We start from the raw sequence: 17,885 nt of genomic DNA, 5'->3' as shown, positions 1-17,885 counted from the left end.
ATCGAGCTAATTACGCCCCGGGCCCCCAATTCCGCTCGACACCGGCTTGATTGATGGCGCGCGCACTCGCATGTATCGGGCCGTCGAGCGCGCCTTTTTTAATTAGTACGTCGCGTATGCGCGGTGACCGCGTGCATTCGAAACGAAGCTCGGGCTCTCCGCACTGCGACGCGCTTTGGTGCCTTTCGGCCGGATGGGGCGCATGTTTGCTTGAAAACACGCAGACAACGAAACGAGCAGCACTTGCATTGCAGAGTAAGCGCCCCTGCTGGGGCAAACCGCGAAGACAAAGTGCAAGTTTGGCGCATTCGAAAGGCTGCAGTACCGGCATAGCAGGGATGCAAATTTTGGCGCGAACTTCAAACGATTATTCCAGGTGAAAACAGGTGAAGTTGCGGCGGCTCACCTCCAACTTTCTCCTCCCTCACTCGTGTTTGTGAGATTGATTGGCGGCCGGCGATCACAGGCAGCCTACAGAAGCATCAGTGTGCACTGGTGCCTTAAGTTCCGTTTTACTTTACATTTTGAGGTAACGTTTTTCGGCGCCGGGATGAATTTGAGCGAGTTACCAAAATCTAGTTCTTGCAAATAAAACGGGGTCGTACTTTATTGTTCGTTTAATCTGCCGTCATGGTGCGGGTACTGTTTATTTTTTTTTCCCCTTTGAATGTATACGTTATGAATGGAGGGGACCAGAGGTACGTTGTAAAATTAGGCCACTCAGCAAATCTTCTGTTCTGGTCCCTTTTAGCAGTGCCGGCCCCGAAAGAAAAAAAAAAAAGCGGAAAGTGCGTCTGAGCCTTTTGGTTCAGCCGTTCTTTGAATTTCCATGCAGTAGTGCTCCGTCATATTTCACCAACCTGGCGGGGCCTCCTTCTCGTGGCGCGTAGATTCAGCGGGAAAGGGCGAGGTTGCAACTGCGTAGTATGCGTCGTGTGCAGCTGGCTGTTGTCTGCACATTTCTCGCTGCGGACATTTCGGTTCGTCTGCGAAGGGGTGCAGTGCTGCGTGCCACGCGAACTAGCTGGACGGCCAGGTTAGAGCCATGCAGGCTGGCCGTGCGTGAGCCGTTTCGACTGAGCTCGTTTGTCGCTGTTTCTTTCTGTGGCTGTTATTCGGTGCCCCCTTCCGTATCGCGCGAGAACTTCGTTTTCCTTCGGCCAACTTGCGAGCAGTCTCCTGCGCGTACAACGTGCAACCGGAGGAAGAGCACCTTAGTGCGCTTACCTCTACAGGCGCTTTACGCGCTCTCTGACTTTTATTGAATGTGCAGGGAAATTAATTAGCCGGGCCGCATTCGGCAGTGCCCCGAAGGCGATGATATTGAAGAGGTACTTTTATCTTGTCCGTTCGACGGCCGTCCACGCCAAAGCGGAAGCGCGGGGTGGAAGACGCCGTGCCTGCTCCTCGCCCCCGCTGTGTGTGGGAGGGACGCCCAGTGGATGTGCTTAGTTCCGCGCTATATTTTCCCCAGCCAAAGGCTGCTGACGTGCTGCAGCGCAGGTCAGCGTGCAAAGCTTTGCAAGCACGTTTGCGAGACGACGTCTTTGTATCACCCGGGAACGCGTACCCGCGGAGTTTTGCTTCAACTTTGCGATGCCGCGCCCTCTCATAGTAATGACCCGGGGTATGTCCCGCATATTCGTTACCGTTCTTGCTCTTAAACTGCGTGACGCTGTGGGAGCATGAAGGTTGTACCCCATCCTTTCCAGATGTCTCTTCCATCCGGATGCTCCTGTCTGCTTGCCACTTTCTCCTGCTCGCGTTCCCTGATGCTCTCCTATCCCAGGCGTTCAATGGCACTCGCCCTCCCCCTCAGCGCATGCACTAGTTTCTGGCGCGTTCTCCACTTCCTCCCGCACCCGCCTGCGTTTTTCGACCTCCCTAGCTGGGATTATTCCGTTTTTCTTGGGAAAAAGAAAAAAAAAGTATTTTCTTCCCCGTGTATGTCCGAGCTGCCGGGTCATATACTATACGACGCAGAGGTTGGCTAAGCTTTTGTCTACATCGAATGGCTTCAACGACGCCTGTCGCATCCCCGGTCTCCTTTCGTTCTGCTGGTTCGCCCACCGTGTTTGGTTCCAGGCACGTTTTTTTTTTTTTCGTTTATCCTGGCCAGCGATGCTAAGGGAGGGGGGGCGAGATCGCGTGCCGTGTCGCCAGCCATTTCTTGGTTACTTTGTCAGCCATCTTGTCCCAAGCCCCGTGTAGTGAATGCCTTGCCGCAACCGATCAGCGAATTCCCCTGCCCCAATGTGGCCGGCGAGTCCAACTTCCTCCATCTTTTCCTATTTTGCTGCCCCTTCTATTTTGTTGTACAGCGTATTGTCGGCGCGATCCAGCTTCTTCTTGGAGGATTTATGTAGACGCTCTTTCGGTGTCCGCTGCCAGTTGTGCTGTTTCCCGGGTTTTGTTCCTCGGCGGGCGGGCGTCGTTTAAGCGTCAGTGCTCAAGAAACGTGGCGATATTTTTCCCTCCCCGCGCGTGGCTGAAATGGCGCCGGGCTGTCGCTGTAATGGGCTTCAGTGGCAAACTCCACGCGTGGCCATGTCGATTGCGGAGGGGCCCGTTTGTTACAAAGTGGCGCATATGAGGAGGGCGTTCGCTGTTGTTGTCCTCTTTCGAAAGCGAACGGGGAACGAACGGCAGGAGTTACGCCTGAAACTCTCCCGTTATCGGATAAACGTAAACCATGGGAAAGCCCCGCTGGCGTGAGAAATTTCGTCTGCGTATGTTTGCTCGCTCGTTCGATTATCTGTTAGTTTGTTTGCTTGGCCGTTTATTTTCGCGGGAGCCAAGCCATTGAGCTAGTATTATGGCGTACCGGCCGGGTGCTGTTTTCTTCCTTTTATTGTTTTTTTTTTTGCCTATGATCCCCAAGGAATGAATACTTTAGTTGATCGTGTAAGGAGTGGAAGTAAAGGTCTTAAGAAAATGAATTGTTATTTTATTTTATTTTATTTTTTTTATTTATTCACAATACCCCTAAAGGCCCCCGTGAGGGGGAATAGGGCGGTTACATAGCACGCATTGTATCAGCTCAATAAAAGGAAGGGTAAAAAAATCAAACAAAATGAATGAAAATGAATCCGCAAATGAAATAAAAAATACTTCGGCAGCGTGTAATTACAGATTTTCATGCGAGTTATTTAGAGAAAATGGTGTGGGAGGGCGTTTTGTCAGCGGTGGTGAGATGTAAAGCATTCGGGGGCAATCTGTCAAACAAGTTTCGATACAACATTCCAGAGGTGGCCGCTAGGGAAATTATTTACGATGTGCTTACGTAAGGCCTCTGCGGCGGTGATCTGCAGTGGAGAGGATGTTCCGCTGTATGTAGGAAGGTATTTCCAAATGGGCGGGGTGAGGTTTCTTATCTGCCATCTTTCTTTTTCGTTGCGTCCGTACGTCTCTCACATTCGTTTCTAGCTTTTCTACACTAATAGTAGACAAGTTATCGGAGAACTCGTATGTGAATCGGGAAGTTGGGCGATGTTATGCGATCTCGTTCTCACGGTTACGTAATGCCCTCTTCTTCCCAGTCTGTTTCCACTCTTTTTTTTCTTTTTCGAATGTTGTGGCGCCTGTGGCATGCATGAGCCGCAGTTACTCATAAAATCTCGGGATCATAATGCTGGAACCCGTTTGCTGTTGCACTTTACCCTCTTTTCCATCCGCGGTTTAAACCGCACAAACAACTGATTCGAAGTTTGCGCAACTCTAACGGCCTTCCTTGGCTTTGTGTCGACAAGTTTTACGGCGAGTCGTAGACCTTTCCATAGAAAGGCGACGACGCATCATGGTAAGGTTGGTATGGTTGACGAGCGCTCCTAACTCATTGCTGATGGCCGTCGTGGCCGGCCTGGGTTGAGATTTGTATCCCATGGCGAGGCAATGTAACGGAGAACAGCGTTCTATCGCAGGAGCGATCAGCTTCATAGGGTTCTTGCTCTCCTTCTCCGGGCCGGATATTGCCGTTGTATCATAATGCTGTTACGCTACTTGGAGGGGCTTTATAGCGCCGAATGAGGTTAAGATTGTCGTTTTTGTGTCGCAGGGACAAAGAAATCAAAGTCGAGAAAAAGTGCGCCGTCATCTTGAAGCCGGAATGAGGTTAGGATTGTCATTTTTGTGACATAGGGACAAATAAATCAAAGTCGAGGAAAAATTCGGCCATCTCCACGAAGTGAATGATGATGAGAGGGCCGAAGCAAAAATGCCTATCGGTAAAACTGTGAAACATTCGCCCACACATCATATACAGACTCGACACGTCAAGCTTTCCACCGCTCCGTTGACAAGCCCGTCGACGACGTCGATGTTTGTGGGGGTTATGTAGGGGTTGTTTTGGACGATGAGAATCGCCATGGGTAAGTTGGCGAATTCGGTGTGTGACATTTTAGCCACCTTGGCCGTCGCCTTCTGAAGAGCGTCTTGTACACACCCCCTGTACGTGTCTTGAGCTCGCAGGCGACGAACGACAACCTCTTCTTTTTCCTCTTCTCCTTGTTGGGTAGCAACGAACGCGTTGAACGTTTTGTCCTCTTCGGCCAATCTTTGGTTGGCCAATCCCTAGGGGGATCCTGCCACAATCATCATTAATGTGCCGTGCCGTATACAGTAGCAACGAGGGACGGGACAGGGCCCGAGCAAGAGGAGCTTCGCCCCTAAAAGTGCGCCGTCATCTGGAAGCCGGAATCGAATTCACAACCTTACATTCCCGCTTCCGGATCACGCGCATTTTTTTAGGACTTCGATTTCTTCGTCGCTATGTGACAAAAATGACAATCTTAACCTCATTCGGCGCTATAAAGCTCATCCAAGTAGCCGTATGATGTATGTATGTATGTATGTATGTATGTATGTATGTATGTATGTATGTATGTGTGTGTGTGTGTGTGTGTGTATGTATTCTTTAAAAATTCGTTGAAGCGGGGTTGTATTGATCCGCTAGCTAGCGGTCAGAGCCAGCAGGAAGAGGCCGGGATTCGTCGTGCGAAACACGCTCCAGCAGGCGCAGGGCTCGATCGACTAGCGCCAAGCCCTGCTGCTTCTTTGTCGTCATTGCGCCTCAGCACATGCGGCATACCCCCGACGAGGGAATTGCCCTTTCGCGAACGACTACCCCAATCACTACGAACCAGGGTGTCGAACCGGAACCGGAACCGAACCGAAAACCGGAACCGAACCCGAATTTTTGCCCGGAACCGGAACTGAACCGGAACCGTATTTTTTCCGCCATTTTGGAACTGAACCCGAACCGGAACAAATCGAAGGAACCGTTCCGAACCGGTTCCGGGGATTCAAAAATGTGATTTCTAGTTTTCCAGTTCGGTACCCTACCTTGCGTATGAAGATATTTTGCCATTCCCCAGACAGAACTATGAAATATTTTGCGTAGTCCGCAGTTCCCATGGCCCATCATGTTCTCTTCTAATTATTTCCCTCAATTTAATGTAAAGTTGTCCGTAAATACTACCAGTTTGCGTTAGGCACTGCCCATCTCTTCCAATTACCTTTTACGTTTAGAATAACTTAAGTTATAATGCATATTACGAGGCAACATATCATGGAATATTCTTCATGGTTTCTCTACACGGTGTTTAAAATCGCGTAAAGTTTTTAATGTCTTGTTAATTCGCATGCATCCCTGTCCGCTTGTGAAGGCCTTCAGGGACACCATCAACAATACATCCATATCTTCCACTTATAGTTTGAATGGGCAGTTATATACCAACAGCACTGAGACACAAACACTCGCAGTTCTCAAAATTAACGTAACTTTTTCTTGTATACAGTGCCGTTGTGTCTTTCGGTTACTGCTCTAAGAGAACATGAGATTTAAAAAAATGGGGAATCCTAATTTCCACTTTTAAAGTATATTTGATAGCATTTTTATGTTATCTCGAATCTGCTTAACCTTAAACTTAAGAGGTGAATGGATTGAAGTCGATTAGTGCGGGTTAGCGGGTAGACTCGCCACACCCCCTCGCCACATCGCCTCGCCACACCCCCTATTTCCTGGACCACGTGTGACTTTCGTCACGAAGTGGATCCTTTAAAAGAACGCTCCGCCCACCTCAGCATCACTTGGCAGCGGAAGCAGCGAACACAACGGTCGCCTGATAGTCGCCTTCCTATTTCACAGGTTTGAATATTCTGCAGTAATCTTTGTTCGCTTGCCCTTGTGTATAATCCCGCATTGCTTTGGTCATGAAAACTGACATTGCTGACCTAAGACGCGAGATCGCTGATCTTAAGCGTGAATTTCGAAAAGAAGTAAGGGAAATGCAGAAAAGCTACGAGGAAATAAAAAAGAATATGAAACCACTAGGAAAGAAAATGTGGAAATGCAAAAAAAGCTACGAATTCTCCAACAAAATCTCCGAGGAAATGAAAGAAGAATGTGAAACTACAAGAAAAGAAAACGCAGCTTTGAAAGCTTCAAGTTCGACGTTGTCATGATAACGGAAACCTGGTATACGAGTGACGCAGAAGTGCTGCGCCTTTCGGGCTTCAACACGTTCTTGCTAAATAGGTCCCACCACGAGGTGGGAGTGTTTTACAGCTCGTGTCTACACAGCTTTCTTGTAGTACAATGAACGAATTTTCGACAGTTACGACAGATTATGAAGCTTTAACGGTGAAATGTAAAAATGCTATTTTTGTTGTTGTGTACCACCCCCTGATGGAAAACTCGAAAATTGTTTCGCATTTTTAAAAGACCTCAATTTTGTTTCGTCTTATGGTTTACAAATAACTATTGGTGGGGACTTTAACATTAACATATTACAGGCAAGCGCACATTCGCGTGATCTAGAGCTCCTTTTCGGTTATTTCGGCTGCATGAACGTGATCAAAGAACCGACTCGTATGGGCCGCCTTTCCCAAAGTCTTATTGATGTATTTATAACCAGTGATACAAGTAGCAGTACGATGTCCGGTGTGACTGGTGTACATATAGGTCACCATTTACCTATATATATGTTCTCAATGCAAACAGAAATACTAAGATGTAAGAAATGCCCCGAATCTTTCGCTTTTCACCATATTAATCAGAATACTTTGACTACTTTTCGTCAGAAAATTCCCTTTATTTGGTGGAACCCTTTACTTCTGTGCACCACTGCAGATGATGCCTACGATACTTTTCTAGAATCATAAAAAGATGCATATAAAAAGTCTTTTCCTTGTAAGATGGTCAAGAAAAATAAGAATACAAGGAAACCATGGATTACAGACGAATGTCTGAAGATGATTCGTAAAAAAGATTTATTGTACCATCAGTTTGTAAAAACAAAGGACAGGGACGATTTTGTAGCCTTTAAAAAGTACCGAAACTTTGTGACAAAGTTCTTACGCTATACTAAGAAAATGTACTTCGAACATGTGTTTTCTGAGGCTTCCTCCCGGCGGGATGTCATGTGGCGGGAATTGAATAAACTTTTGCACACACTTACCCACCGTAACGACGACTTTGAATTGACAGTAGATAATAAATCACTCAAGGGTCAAGAACTGGTAACCAAGTTTAATCACTATTTAACGAATCTTATGCAATGCTCCCACAATGAAAGCGCTATGAGCTTCCTAAAGGATTCTAACCCCCACAGAGCTTTTTTTTCTCCGGTAACCCCTCAGGAAATATGGTCGATTTTCTTGTCACTAAAAATAGCAAGGCCATAGACATCGATAGGCTTCAGATTCGGCCTATTGAGCTTGTACTGGACCTTCTTGTATCGCCGCTTAGCCATATATATAACTTATGCCTTACTACTGGTGTTTTCCCAAAAAAAGATGCAGCAAGCTAAGGTCACGCTACTGTTTAAATCCGGGCACAAAATAAATTTTTCCAATTATAGACCGGTTTCTGTACTTCCAGTTATTTTAAAGGGCTAGAAAAAGTAATCACGAAACACCTTGTGTCCTTCTGTGACAAACACTCTATTATATCATCAAAACAGTTCGGTTTTCGTAAACATATGCCAACGAATTAGCTTTACTAACGCAAAAAGAATGAATAATCCAGGGCTTTGAAGACAAGAAGGTAACTTTAGTTATATTTATAGACTTTTTCAAAGGATTTGATAGAATTAGTCATTTAACCTTGCTTTAAAAATTACAACATTATGGATTGCGGGGGCTTTACTCTTTAGCAATCTTATTTAAGTAACCGGCAACAGGTCGTAGCAATAAAGGAACACAACTCTTCTTCACAAGAAGTAAGGGCTGGAGTTCCGCAGGGCAGTCTTCTCGGGCCAATCCTGATCAATATTTATATGAATGATATCGTAGAAATGACTGACATTGCACATTTTATTATTTACGCAGATGATACCAACATTTTATTTAAATCGTGTGATACTACTCAGCTTTTGCATTTAGCAAACCCTCGAAAAGCTTCACAAATGCACTAAAGCATACTCGTTAAAAATAAATACTAAGAAAACTAAAGCGGTGTTATTTTCACCAGCTCAAAGATCTGTTGACAGAAACCTCAGTTTGTACATCAGATCTGAAAAGATTTGTATAGTTCGTGAAATAAAAACATTAGGCATTGTTTTTTAAGAACATTTAAAATGGGATGCCCATGTCTATCACGTCTGCACTAATTTATCTCGAGCGTGTGGGGTGCATTGTAGGTTACGGCCTGTGATTACATCAAATATTAAACTTATTCTTTATCATGCTATATTCACAGCTCACATTAATTACTGCAGCTTCGTATGGTTAACCAGTTCCGCAAAAAATATTAATAAGCTGCATTTATTTCAGAAAAAAGGCCATTCGACATATCGCAACTGTACCATATGACTCACATCAACGAACTATTTCTGCAGTATAATTTGCTTCCTGTCCAATGTATCTACAACTTTAATCTTCTAACAAAGTATAAAAATAGCTTGCAACACAACGGTGCAGCATATCTAAGTCTATGTAGTTTAAAAAAACCGTTGGACGTACCGTACGAAATTAGGGGAAGGAGTCATGGTTCGTGCCGTTTTCAAGAACGAATTATGACAATGAATGGTTGCAATCCCGAACTTCCCGCCTTTTAAATAACCTAGCCGAGAGTGGCATAGCTATAAATACAATTTCTAAGTGAGACTTAAGGAAACGTTTACTGCTGAACATAGAACATTTTTAACTGATAATCTATTAAGCGTTGTCTCTCGTGGCAACCTTGGTTTAGCCAAAATTACTTGTAATATATTTCAAGCGTTTTATTGGCATTGTCTTCATTCCCTGCAAACTTTAGCATCTAAAAAGTACCGTACACTGATTTTTGCCAATATTGTGTGTATTTATTTATGTGGATACTTCTGTAGTGCAGATTTTGATGAGTGTATGCATACCTGTATATAACATGACTTTTTCTTGAAGTTTTGTCTTTTTCTTTTTTTGTGTCTACACACGTTCCGTACGTATCCAATATTTCTCTTTTTATGTACCTGTGTACCCTGTTTTGTTTTGTAACCTTTATATGTATGTATGTACCTATGAGTGCCTATATGTGTGTATGTATATGTCACCCGTTTCCTTTAAATTAGGGTGCACTGTCAGAAGATATGGGGAGTCGACTCAAGAGAGCCAACAAACCCCACCGAATCTACAGGGCACAGGTGACAAAGGGGGTGGCCGTCTGATGTGCGGCTTTCGCCGACTAGAGCGGCAAGAATGAGCAAGAGCCTTGAACGAAAAACACAAAGACTTATATTTAGACAGGCAAGTTACAAATACAAGCACGAGATAGCGGATCGATAATGACAGACAACCCAGTTGGAATTATAATACAAGAAACAGTTCAATTCGACAAAATGATACAAACCAGGAGCGTTAACGAATGAATATTACGAATCGGAGCAGTTAACTAAAAAAGAAAATGAACAGTTCGATGCTTATGAGAGACAGAGTCCCCGCATATTCACCGACCGGGCCGGACGATGCACCGCTGTCGGAGGCGAGTCGGCTACCTGGGAAGCGTGGCTTCGCTGTAGGCCAGGCCGTCCGAGACGATCACGGTCATTCGAGGCCCGGGAGCTCGTTGGAGTCCTCCAGGGCGCGGGTCGCCGATGGTGTGATGTACAAACTGGCAGGTGCCGTTGTCAATCACGACGTCCAAACGTAGCTGGCTTGCTTAGGCGCGGCTTCTCTTTTTATAGGCGCGCCGGTGCGGAGAGGGAGAGCACAACACACAACGCGCCCGCCGCCGTGAGCGAATAACTTCCCTCTTCTCCATTCTAGAATGATCGACGCTCTTTAGAACTGGCAAGGCCACCCGTGCCTCCTCGAAAGTACTGGAAGCTTCGACGAAACCCGAGCGGCGGAGGTTTTATTTTTGTTGTTTTCTGGCCGGCCAGCCGGCGTAAGATCGTGTTACCGCCTCTTCGTTCGAGAAACTTCCAGCGTTGTCTCGGGCGAATAGAACCGAGTGTAAGAAGAATTAGGCGCTGTACAATAAAATGAAAAATATATACGGTACTTTTAGACGTCGTACGCTCGAGTTTGTGACAGTATATCATTTAATAAGTATCTTTTACAAACTGTGAGCTATAGTGCGTTTTAATGCTTTCTTTTATGTTTGTATGTAATATCGACATGTTAAGGCAGATTTATTTTCTTAGGATTATTTCCTGTGCGTATGCTTTAAACTCCTGTTTCTGATCTGCCACGCCAACCGTAAGGTGCAAACACCTCGTCAAGCTGCAGTTTTGCAGCTTTTTGTGTTTGTCCTCGCATTTCTATGTACGAAATGCTCAATAAATTTGAAGTTGAAATTAGTTAGGTGAGTGAATGAGCTAATGTGAATTATTAGGACTGGTGTGTTGTTTAATTTTGATTAAAAGAATTAGCGGGTCAGTTAAGGCGGATTCGACGGTCCGACCAAACATGATATCTTTGGGGTCCTTTGCATTTGAAAATTTTGCAGCGTTCTCCTTCTCGACCAATCAGGAAATTTTGTCACGCACAAAGTAGCCGCAAAGTTATGTGAAGACCGCCTGAATGCTATAAAAGGTCTTTCTTTATGCCCGTATTGCGCTATTATGTTGTTGCTATATTAAAATTGACATCTCGGACTAAAGAACTAATTGCCTAATGCATATTGTATATTCATCAAAGAGTTTTCAAAACGTGTGGATATATGAGGGGAGACAGTTGGAAAGAAACTAAACTGCAAGAAAAAAAGGAAGGGACGATCAACTGGTTTGATGCAAGAGCCGCCCGATAGCATTCTTCAGTACCTTCTCTTTGTGTTACCGTTCTGCAGCCTCCCACAGGTGTAGCATCTCAACCGCCGAACACAGCCCCCTCTAAGCTGAGGAAGCGGCGATAGCACATGCGCTTAGCCAAAGCGGCGTCAAAACTCTCATAACAGACCCTTAGCAGACGTGGCCCAACTTTTCCAACGGTCAATTGCATGTTACAACACTTCCGATGTTCAATCAGAGACCACCAACGAGACCAGTCACGATTGTATGAGCGCCAGCTCATACTGGCATCCACGGCAAACAAGATCACCAACCTCGTGGTTCGAGATTTGACTCGCTTAGCCGGCGCTGATGAAGCCCGGCCCGAGTGCATGCATCCTGCAGTCACAGACCAAGAAGTTACTCAGCACTCTGGCCTCTTCCATAGAACGTACTCCTCCCCGCACAAGTCGCTACCGATTAACCAGGAAACATTACTCCGTACCCTGTGGGCATACACCGTCCCACACAACGCCAGACTTCACCTCTTTGACGGGACACAACTCTCTCCATTGCGTTGCTTCTGTGGAGAGCCTGGGAACCTCATACACATAGTAGGCGGCTGCGACTAGTGTGCCGTAGATCCATCCAAGCTTCACGTTTCCATAGAGAATTGGGAGACAGCCATGGCCAGCTGCGGCCTGGAAGATCAGTTGTTCTTGATGGAAACGGCTGTCGATCCGGCCCCCTCGAATGAGGACGCCTCTCTTAAACATTGCCTCGATTGAATTAAACTTCATTTTCTCTCTCTCTCTCTCTACAAGTGATCATTACTGCTGCTTGTGGCTTCACTTGGCTATAATCTCTCCTAGAGCCCAATCGCTGTCACCAGTCGCTGAAGGGCCATTAGCAAGTTCCTATCTCCAGTGGTTCCCTATCCAATGTCGTCCTATACCCGCCGTCCAATGAGTATTCAGAGCCATTCTTTCTTTCTAACAGCTCTGTTAGCAGATAAAAGATGAGCAGTAGAAAATTTTTCTAAATGCCACCTGCCACGCTTGGCAATCGGCGCCACATACTCGTCACGCTACCATAGAAAACATTTTGCGCGTACAGTTACAGGAGCTCTTCTACACCTTAGATAAACTCGCCGCGGTGGCTCAGTGGCTAAGGCGTAGCGCTAATGAGCACACAGACGCGGTTTAGATTCCCGGTCGCGGCGGCCGCTTTTCTGATGGAAGCGAAAAGCGAAAACGTCCGTGTGTCCGAAATTTCGTCGCACGTAAAGATGCCCAGGTGGTCAAAATTAATCCGGAGCCCTCCACTATGGCGCGCCTTGTCGTCGGCGTTGCGACGGCGCGTTAAACCCAACAGTAAATAAATAAATAAATAAATACATATAACTAGGTAAATAAATAAATAAATAAATAAATAAATAAATAAACACTTTCGAAAACGCTTTCAGTCTTCTTCGCATCTGGAAGCACTGCGAAAACTATAGCTATTGCCAGCACAGAGCAACGGTGCGTGATTTGCTCGTCGCTGCGGATACACCTTCCGTTTCTGCTTCGCTTTTGTGGCTTTTTTTAGATGGCTATCAAATGCGTTCTATTCTGCAACTTAAGGAAAGCCAGCAAACAGCCGCTACACCGCTGTAATGACGTCATTCAGCGGTCGAAGAACGCGAAGAGCGGGAAGGAGAGAAAAATATTTTGAGCAAGTTTCTATGTTATCTGACGAGGAGTGAACAGTAATTTTTGGCTGAGGCACATTGCGACCCTATACTATAATGCGTTGGTTGACTACTTTCTGCAAGCACTAAAGATTTAGACAAAAGTTGAAAAACGTGTTGCAGGGTCGCTTTAGTTTGGCGAAAACAAAATATTTGGACAAAGAAACCTTCATTCAGAATTTGTTGTTATGCCGATTTGATAAGGAAACGAAAAACGAGCACACAAAATTAACAGAAAAAACACGCCTGCTTTTTTTTTTCTTCGAACCCGTTTGAACCCGTTTGAACCGGTTCGAACGGGTTCGAACCGGTTCGAACCGGAACGGAATGGTGCTCTGGAACTGAACCCGAACCGAACCCGAAAGGCTTGAACCCGAACCCGAACCGAACCCGAAAAAATTCCGGTTCGACACCCTGCTACGAACGCGTCCACAATCCACATTGCAATGCACAACATTCTCGTGGTCGTCCGCTGCTGGCACGCCAAAGAGCGTCGTCCTCGGTGGCTGCTGCCCAGAGTGTCCCCCTCCTCCCCCGGTCGTTTCGGCTCTCGGATAACGACCCCGGCCGACGCGGGCTGCGTGTGCGCGTGTGCGGAGCGCAGGGACAGCGTCTCGGCGCGGCTCCGAGCGTCGGCGTTCCGCTGCGCTGGCCGCGCAAATCGCTCGCGCTTTGTCACGGGGGTCCCCAGTTGCGCTCGGGCTCTCCGACAGTGCGCTGCTGGGCGCTCGTTTTCGCCCCCCTTCGTTCTCCTTTCTTTTTTTTTTTTTTTTTTTCACCGGCAATATTCTCTTTCTCCGGCATAAGAACTGCCTCTGTTTTCTCGTTTGTTTTCTAAGCAAGCCCGAGGGGGGCCTCGGCGTCTCCTTTGTACCTGGCCGTGGTTGTTACCAGCGGGGCGCTCGCGTAATTCATACTTCCTCGTTCTCCGCTCTCCCTTGCTGCCCTTTTTGTCTTCTTGCCGCAACTGACGTGGCCAAAATGCTTACATTCAGACCTTTTCTCCGCTCGTGCGTTTCGCACCATGTTTGTGTCCAAGCGAGAGCTGAGGTGAAACGACGCAGCAGATAAAAAATTGACGGCGAAAATAAAATGGGGGGGGGGGGGGGGCTGGGGAGACCATCTTGCTTCTCGCGTGAAATGAGTCCTCTCGTAGCCAGAGTTGTAAGTGGCGCCTTCTCGGACGGAGATGGCGGCAGCAGCGCGGTGTCTGTCTCGGGCACGTGGTCACGTAGGGAGAGCGCTTACGATGAGGTGGCGGGTGCTCGGTGCCGCCGCTGTGATGTTCTTCGGGCGTGATGATGATGATGATTAAAGGCCTCCCCTTTGAATCTGGGTGACGTCATGCGCCATCTAGCCTATCTTAGTAATTTAAATTTAGTTGATCCTCAACTCGGACTTCTTTTTAATTCTGTCCTGCCGCTACCGCTGGCTGGGATGGCACTTTGTCGACTTCCCTGCATTTTTTTTCACGTAGGGAGAGCGCTTACGATGAGGTGGCGGGTGCTCGGTGCCGCCGCTGTGATGTTCTTCGGGCGTGATGATGATGATGATTAAAGGCCTCCCCTTTGAATCTGGGTGACGTCATGCGCCATCTAGCCTATCTTAGTAATTTAAATTTAGTTGATCCTCAACTCGGACTTCTTTTTAATTCTGTCCTGCCGCTACCGCTGGCTGGGATGGCACTTTGTCGACTTCCCTGCATTTTTTTCACCAATACTCTAGCTAGCTGCTTAGTAATACCAGAGTCCTTCAATGCTCTGGTAATACCCTACTGCTGACCAGTTAATGCTTCCACAAACTGGAAGCACTGGAGCGCACTGGCGTGCTCTCGACTCAAGGCGGCGCTTGTGGCCATTGATAGGGAGCCTCAACTCGAGAGAGGCCCGTGGGCGGCAGTTGTACGGACGGTGCCTGTTTCTCTACAGCGGCGGCACCCTGAACAGGTCTCTACCGTTGCTATCCCATTCCGTTGCCTGTATAGTTCTCCCTTCTACAGTCTAAACAGGCGCTTTCTTATTTCGGCTGCAGAGCTCTGGAAGCACATGACGCTCTTTCCGCTCGTCCTGTCTGCTTCCTTCGTCCATTCGGTCGCCTCCTCTCATCCCTCCTCCATTCTTGGCTGACCTTTGTGGTCGTTAATAGTGGGATCGTTGCGAGCGTTAACAGCGTTTGCTTGCACCCGTCTGTGGGTCACGAAGCGTGTCTGCACCGTAGACGAACGCATCATCGCGCGTGAGTGACGGCGTACCCGGTTTTGGTGCCGCGATAATGTCGCTTTATTTGCATTCGGCGGTGTTCTAAATGTACTTTGCTCCCGTCGACTTGGCATGCATGCCATTTATGATGGGGGTTGTTTTCAGCGGCAGCTCCACCGCACTGTTTCGGTTAATCGCGGTTCTGAGCAGCCGGGTGCCGCGTGGAATGGAACGGTTGTTCAGTTCGGGGAGCGCAGTGTACGTATACGGTGTAAATAGCCCGTGCCGCACCGGCACGTGTCGTCCGAGGTACTTTCCCTTCCACTGATTGGATTGGGGCGTGATGGTAGCGGCTGATAAATGCAATGGCGTGGCGCTATTCGATCCGACGCGCGGCGATATCGGCAGTGATCGGTCGATGGTAGTCAAGCCTGGATATGGGGCTGCCTCTTTGAACGGGGCGCCAATTGCATGGTCAGCGGTAGGCGGAGGCTGGCATTGGGCCGCCTCGTGGGTGCCGGGCCGATGGATAAACGCGGCAGGCAAATCGATGCCTCGCGCGCATCCATTGACTTCGCCGTTCCTTGGTGGCCGAGAGAACCGGCTCGAACTAAGGATCAACGGCGCGGACTCTCGTCCCGCAACCACGGTGGTATGGGATTTAAATAGCCCGCCTGAGCGGCTCGGCTGGGTGAAGCTGGTCGGCGCGGAGAGCGATGTAACTGTTGCCTGTAGCTTTTGTGATCGTGGAAGAAGCCTTTGTCCTCAAGTTTCCCGGATATAACCAATCATGTCAAGATGCACATCCACGCGATGAGACGTGGATGCTTGAGCTTGTTTCGATCGGCGTACGGTATTGCAAAGACCGTCGGCAATATTATCGGGTTCAATCACCTAGTCCTTCCATCGTCCGGTTTTTGCCGGTTCCCCTCTCCCCCTCATCGACGGGGAGCGACCCTGCTTTGTACGATGACGCGGCGGCGACTGACGCTGCTGCTGGACACAAGCCGCTTTCGGCGGCTTCACGGTAACACAAGCGCCCGCCGGTGAGGCAAGTCACAATGACCGAGAACGTTGCACGGAAGTAGTGACAAAGGCGTCGCACGGCATGGCCCTTTCGGCGGCGGGCTGAGTGGTCCTCCTGTCTTCTTCGGCTGCGAGCCGCGCATCGTGGGGCCCCTTTGTGGCGGGTCCGAGACGCCGCTGTTCAACGGCGGCCCAGGCCTTTTTCCTGTCGCTTCAACCTGGAGTGGTCCTAAGGGCTTCGACCTTAGGAATACTGCACCACCGAAGTCGACCTGACGGTGACCTGTGCGATAGGAAAAGTGTCTTCTCTCTGTAAGTGTGTGGGCGTCAATTTCAGTGCCACGGATTTTCGTGATTGGTGCGTTCCTGAAAACAGCGGGAGAAAGGGTGAAAGGGGGTGGACTCAACCTGGTTATTAGATGCAGCGCATCTGATTCACTCGCCTTGTCCCTCCGGCGTCGTCGTCGTCGTCGGCGTTGTCCGCCCCTCCCCCATTCTCCTCGCCGCGCCAGCTGCGCTCTCCGCCGCTCACCCCCTCTCCTCTCCGATAGCGAACACTCTCTCGCTAAAACTTCTATTACACTCTACTCTCGCGAGGGGCATTGGATTGGATTCGATTGGATTGGCTTGGCATGGATTGGATTTGGATTGGATTGGATTAAAGTGGATTGTGTTGGATTGTGTTGCGTCATAGCCGCGGCACGTTGCGTCATAGCCGCGGCAGACGCGCTGGGGCCGGCGCATGTGCAGTACTCTCTCTTCCGCGGTTTCCTCTCCTTCGGGCGCGCTGCTCATATAACCGGTGTGCCGTTCTCCGGCGAAGCAACATCCACGCTTGGCTCAAATACCTAGAGTCCACGCCGCTTTACAAGTACGCCAACGTCGTCATCGACTGGGACCGGCTTACGCAGTCCCCTCAACGTTATGCGCGCTATAAAACGCGGTCCCTTCGCCGCTCCGCCTATGCGTCGCATCTACACAGGGGTTCCCGCGAGGGGAGGTGGGAGTTTTTTTTTTTTTAATCTCGCGCACGCGGGAGCGCAGAACCCTGTTCCCTCAGTCAAACGCCATGTAAATTTCTGTACTTATAGTTTCTTTCTTCGGCCTACTCGGTCCCAATGTTTGCCCCAACTCCGGACCAACGGACGCCATCACCGGTCACGCTACCAGATCCGCAACAACGTCTACGTTATGTTTTGATCTTGAGAACGGTGCCTGTGATTGACTAATCGGGTGACGGGACGTATAAGCTTGGGGTCCAAATCCTGTTCCATACGGTGTGCGACCTCGTTGGTGACCGCTTGCTAGCGGCGCACACACCTGTAGGTTCGTTTTCCAAGGCCTCGCGCTTCAGAAACACGGGGGGCATCCGTGGTTTTTGTTCGCCGACATGAAAAAATCACGTAACCCTAGCCATGTAATCTTCGCTTGAAAGGAGGCGCGGGGACGAGGGAAAGGGGAGAGAAGTGGCCGTGCGCTGGCACTGGCCGCCGCTAGTATAGGTGCAAGTGGCCTAACCAGCGCTTGTGGACGTCTGCACCGGTACTGTCTGCAACCAAGTCACACCGGTCGGCGGTTTGGGATATAGATACGCCCGACGGAAGTTGAAGCTCGGGATAAGAAACTGGGGCTGCTCATACCGTATAAATTTGCTTAATCCAACGGCAAGTATCCTTACGTGGCGGATTAATCATACATTCCCCATCTCTTAAGCAACTTCTTGGGAGATCTGTGGTTAATGTT

At 48.4% G+C, this 17,885-nt stretch overlaps 1 protein-coding gene across 4 annotated transcripts in view; it reads left to right on the top strand.

Moving 5' to 3' along the window:
* Plexa (plexin A) overlaps window positions 1–17,885 on the top strand; it is a 380,874-nt gene that overhangs the window by 120,177 nt on the left and 242,812 nt on the right. The gene's annotated exons all lie outside the window — the stretch shown is intronic.

This window comes from Haemaphysalis longicornis, unplaced genomic scaffold, assembly GCF_048455015.1.
Source record: "Haemaphysalis longicornis isolate Haplotype H1 unplaced genomic scaffold, Haemaphysalis longicornis Haplotype H1 scaffold_9, whole genome shotgun sequence".
Taxonomy (NCBI): domain Eukaryota; kingdom Metazoa; phylum Arthropoda; class Arachnida; order Ixodida; family Ixodidae; genus Haemaphysalis; species Haemaphysalis longicornis.
The sequence above is the reverse complement of the archived record's forward strand: the minus strand, read 5'-3'. Positions and strand labels throughout refer to the sequence as shown.